Source organism: Hylobates moloch, unplaced genomic scaffold (assembly GCF_009828535.3).
Source record: "Hylobates moloch isolate HMO894 unplaced genomic scaffold, HMol_V3 SCAFFOLD_1, whole genome shotgun sequence".
Classification (NCBI taxonomy): Eukaryota; Metazoa; Chordata; class Mammalia; order Primates; family Hylobatidae; genus Hylobates; species Hylobates moloch.
Window position 1 is genome coordinate 154,366,557 of NW_026652276.1, and position 5,325 is coordinate 154,371,881.

At 39.5% G+C, this 5,325-nt stretch overlaps 1 protein-coding gene across 13 annotated transcripts in view; it reads left to right on the forward strand.

The window, feature by feature from the left end:
* The window catches only part of DGKB (diacylglycerol kinase beta), a 755,291-nt gene that overhangs the window by 460 nt on the left and 749,506 nt on the right, over nt 1–5,325 (forward strand). For 6 of the 13 annotated variants that reach the window (XM_032760162.1, XM_032760169.1, XM_032760230.1 and 3 more), the window contains exon 1: nt 1–82. This exon is cut by the window's left edge and continues 460 nt beyond it. The gene's annotated coding sequence lies outside the window, so the exon portion shown is untranslated. Of the gene's footprint in view, nt 83–269; nt 620–5,325 lie in introns of those variants that run through there. The other 7 variants (XM_032760153.2, XM_032760176.2, XM_032760237.2 and 4 more) reach the window with 2 other exon arrangements.

Here is a 5,325-nt window from a genome sequence, read left to right on the forward strand (position 1 = left end):
CACAGAATTCCAATATCAACGCGTCTTGAAATAAATCAAGGACTAAGAGAGACTAAAGAAGAGCGTTAGTCATGGACAACAGGTATTTCATCTCTAACAAATTGTTTCCTTCAGCTGCTTACTGGTTTGGATGATAAAATAATCATTTGTGATAGCTAGCTTGAGTGGGAGACTGGAGGACTGGGGGTGGACGCGATGGAGGAGCGGGGATGAAGTGGGAGGAGTGAGAGGTGGGGAAGGGGGACGCCAAAGATGACTTTCAGGCTCCGGAAACCTACGTCTTTCAGCCTCCGCTGTTTTTGAGTTGCAAATGATCAGAGACGGGTGAACTGCAGGCAGCCTGTGTTGCTGCCTGGAAGTCGACTTCCATCTTTCAGACACTAGTTCCAATGGGCCGGGTGTTCTGGAAGGGGGTGGCAGTGGGGAGGAGGATGCTGTGAGCAGAGTTCTTGAAGCTCCACTCCTCTGGGGAAGCCGAGCTGTGTGGGAGCCTTCTTACTGTGCGGGGAGCGTGTGAATTGGAAAGGATCCTGAGAGCTGGCTAGTCCCAGTTCCTCTCCGGAAAAGCAGTGGCTCTCGCTTCAGAGATGCGCCCAGCTTTCGCCTGCATCACACTGCAGTAAGTTAAACTGGACATGGTTGGCAAATTGAGTGGCTTCTGGGTATGTGGTGCGGGGGAAGGGAAGCTGAGAAGAAATGGGGAGAAAGTTAGAGAAGCATAGCTTTGAATTCTCCATGAAATGTTAAATCGGTTCGTCTCCCTGACTCCTGTCCTAGTTATGCTATAGTAGGGGTGCTCTGTGATTTGCAGGCGGATGCCGCTTGTGTATTAGCTATGCAGAAAGTGCCGTGTTCATTGTGATTTTAGGCAACACAAGTGATAAATGTTTTCTAAATTTAACTCCAAGAGTGGTCTCCTGAAAGTTACCAATGAGATAGCAGCTTGCCTTTTCAAAAGGTAATTCATAAAGAGGCTGGCTTAGACTTTCAAATGCCCTAGTTAATTGCTACAAGTTCCAGTCCAGATTTATTCCTAATCTGTGAACTAAACAAGCAAGCAAGCAAACAAAAGTCTTTGATTTACCTTATTAAATTAAAATAAAATGTGAAGTAGGTCTCTAGATAACTGCTAGGCAACAGCCTAGGCCACACTGATGATACGATAAACATTCAAATACTCTTTAGTGGGTGCCACATGGAGGGTTCCCTCAGTTTCTTCCTGCTGCAACAATCTCCTCCACTTGCTGAACAGTCTCTTTCTTGTGATTTTAAAGTGGCGATTTTTACGTAGATGGCTCTATACTTAGAAGCCAAGCAGCATTGTGTTCACTGGCAGAAAATGAAGGCTTAAAACTTTTAAAAAACAACTTCAACTGGTTGCTCAAATTGCAGATAACCAACTCTTTTAAAAACAGGTCAGCAAGGACCAGTCATTGTAAAGCAAATGACCGAATAAACATGAACGCAAGCAGAATACTGAAGGTCTTTTCTCGAAAAGAAATCAGAAATAATTAATCTAAAAATGTTGGGGTACCTAACCAGGTCCTCTTTCACTGACCAGATTTTGATAGTGGTGGTGGGGCAGCAGTGGCTGGGTGAGGGGGGGGAAATCCCTCAAGCAGAAAGGATATATTACACAAAAATGTTAGACTTAGTTGGAGGATCATTGGAGAAAACACTGTATTAGTACATTTTTCTCCAAGAAAAATTATTGACAAAACAGAAATTAGCTAAAAGAGAATGTAGGATTTTAATCTGGATACATCCATAGGCTAGCATATATTCCATAGGAGAAGAAGCTTCAAAATTTGTGAAATAACAATTGTGAAAAAGTAATTCTGAAATCCTCTGTCTTTAGCAAATAGGTAACCAAGGTCTACTCTTATCCTATAATTTCAGTTTTAAATTATGCTACTCTTTCTCTAATCCACCAAATCTTCATGCTTTTACCAAAAATAAAACACGTCAAGAATGTCAACGGGCATCTCCAGGTGTAAAGGCTTACTTAATATTTTTTGGCATTGTTGGAGTACCCAATTTGTTATAGGCGATCCATCCCACACACACACATAGTATCCCTGTGCATAAAGTCTACATGTGACTTTGTGAATCACTGAGTAAAATACAATTCAGGGAATGTATTTGCTACAATAGTGCATACATGAAGGTGATTAAAAATTTTTGACAGCAATGAGAAAGAAAACGAAAAGTCTATATGAAGAATGGAAGAATATGGTTGGAGCAAATTTGCAAGCAGTTCCCTAATACTCTAGAGTCAACTATTATTACCTGAAACCTGTATGTAGCTAAAGAGAAGGAAAATTAGTTTAAGAGCACTGATAAAAAATTGACAAAATTTTTTTTAAATATAGAAACTTAGGTAGTTGGAGTTGAGTGGTGGCAATGCCTTTGCTTCATACTTTCTTGTCCTACTGGTAAGCAAAGCTCATGTTATGACTGGGAAGAAGATTATCAAAATCATTTGTGTAATAAAACAATTATTTAAATTGTTTTAACAATTTAAGTTAAACCATTGGTAAGTTTTGCTGGGATAGTGTCTGAACTAGTATCCTATGACTGATGTTTTTTTTCTTGCACACTATTGAAAGAAGGGAGAGTTATAGTCCGACAAGCCAGATGAAGATAGCTGCTGATTGCGAAATCTATTTCTACCTATTAATAACGACTGTGATGGACGGATAGGCTTGAAATGACATCTTAAGATGATCCTCTCCTGGATGCTTCTTCTGGCTGCCTTCAGGAACAGAGCTGAAGGCTCTGTGCATACTATATATGCACAGTACTGTTGCAGTATTCTCTAAAGAGTAATACCTCTAGCCGAGGAGCACTTGCCCAGGGCAAACTCCAGGAAAAATAGTGAAGAAGCCTATTCCTATTGCCTCTCTCCCAGCAATAGCATTTTCTTTCTCTTGTAAAACACCAGTGCAAATTCTGACCAAGTGAGTCACATATGGTTTTACCAATACCATAGTCAATATCTTGGGTATTTACTATGAAGTAGGTTCAACTACTTGATAGCCCTGGATTATTTCCTCATGTGCTTTGTTCGTCACACAATGAATGAATAGTGGGCGGTTATTTTGAGTGCAGCAGTTGCACATACTGGGTCAAGAGCTTTACACAGGCTCTCTCATTTACATATGCCCCTCACAGGAGATGGCCTTTTCTCCTCTTTAGAAAAAACTCAGACTCAGAAGAAATAAACAAATTTCTGAAAGCAACATATTTAGTGAATGCTGGGTTAGAATTTACCACTAGGTGTGACTACCTCTAATTCTTAATTGCTTTGCTACTTAAAAAAAAATTAAAATGGTACTCTACTATGGATCGGGGTGGGGTTGAGCATATTATTTTGTGGATGCCGTGGGTGGATAGTGCTTCAGAGATCTTCCTTCTCTGATGATATCCAAGATTGGATCCACCTAAACTGGAATCCACCTGCATTGACCCCAGATCCAAAGTTGGCACACTCACCATTCCAATTTCAGGCTTTGCTTTGGCTACACAAACTCTGAAAATGAACACGCAGACGTTGCCAGAATGGAAGATAATGCAGTTAATATGAGAGGAGGAAAGTTGGAAGATCTAAACACAGAGGGTATAAAAAGAAAATAAGGCAATCATATAGTGGAAGGCTGGTCCAAAAATATGTCCACATTCTTTGTCCTGAGGGACACTAAATAACAAACTCTTTGGAGTGTGTGTGCGGGGTAGAGAGCTTTAGTCACAGATAAAGTGCAAACTCAAAATATCTCTTTAAATAGTTGTAAGATCTTCTTACAAAAATTAGATTATGCTTGTCATCAGATAATCTCCTTTACATACTCTTTTTAAAAGTGGAAAAACAATGATTCAAAGAAAAGTGGGGGAGAAAGGCCAGATGCTGACTGAAGAGGTAAAAGAGTAATTGGAAATATCACTGGTTCTTGCACAATCACTTTCTGAAAATTTGCCAGGAAGCAAAAGGCCATCTTTAACTGGTGAGGATAAAAACAAAATGGTTCATTTAGGTAAAACGTGAAGTGTTACAGAGACTAACATGATTACTGTCACTTGTCTTCTTATCACAGAAGACAAACACTAACAAAGAATAAAGCGAAAATGTTATGGGCCTAGAGCCAAACAATATTTTAAGATTGGTCTTTCTCAGCATGCTAAATTTAAACAGCCGAAATTCTTTTTTAAGGATTTTCTGAGTCAACAATTTGAAATGAAGGATTTGCCTTTTAACAGGGAATTTGTATTGCATTGTAAATTTGAAACACAATGTCCTCAACTCAGTTATTTTTGATTGGCAATATGCCAATCACTATAGATGCAAGGAGCACAAAAGCTGTTACCTTCAAAAGCAGAGAATAAATGGACACGCTCCATAAGGGAACTTGATGCTCCTGAGCTATTGTCAGATGTGTATGTGGTGACAGAGCTTTGCAAATACATTCACGTTGTTGGCCCTGATTCATTCTCTTGTCGTTTGTGACACTTCAGGTTAGGGTTGGGAATAGAGTTAGTTTTCAGGATTGAGTTTTGAATGTGGTGCTAAAATCAGCTCTCTTGCCCATTGGCTCCCTTCGTCTTCTAGTTTAAAAATAATGATAGTAACTTTCATTGAGTGCTTACTACATGGCATTTGCCTTTATAAATATCTTGCATATTTAATCTTGATCATACCCTTATGGGATAATTTTATTATTATCCTCATTCCTGTTTTATGAAAGAGCAAACTGAAGGACAACAGGGTAAAATGACTTGTCACAGTTACAAACTGGTAGGAATAGAGCCAGAGTTTGAACCCAGGCAGTCTAGCTCTGGAGACCACTCTTCTAACCAAAAGGCTCTAAATCCACTGTTAATGACCACTGGCTTATTATAACCCTCCACAGTTCCCACAATGTTGCACCTTCTTTGTCTCTGCTTACATTTGCCTCTCTGTAATTTACTTTTGGACACCCAAACTCCTCTGCCCTCTCTCCATGCTAATGTGTTTCATTTGATAATGTGTCTTTGTCCTGTAATCTCCTACTCTAGTATCATGCATGACACTTTGAGGTATCTAGTCGGATTCTACCACGGGCCCAACAGTCTTTCTATATGCTTCCACTGAAACTTGTGCTTGCCTTTATTATTGAATATGCCACAGAGAATTGAAATAATCTGTTTTCTACATTGAGGAAGGGGTTCAACCTTACTTATCTTTGGAAGTTTAGTGCTTAACACAGTGTCTAACATAATCGTGGAGCTTAATAAACACTTCTTTTAATAAACTGTATTACAGGCTCTAATTCTATCCACTGAAGGAATAGG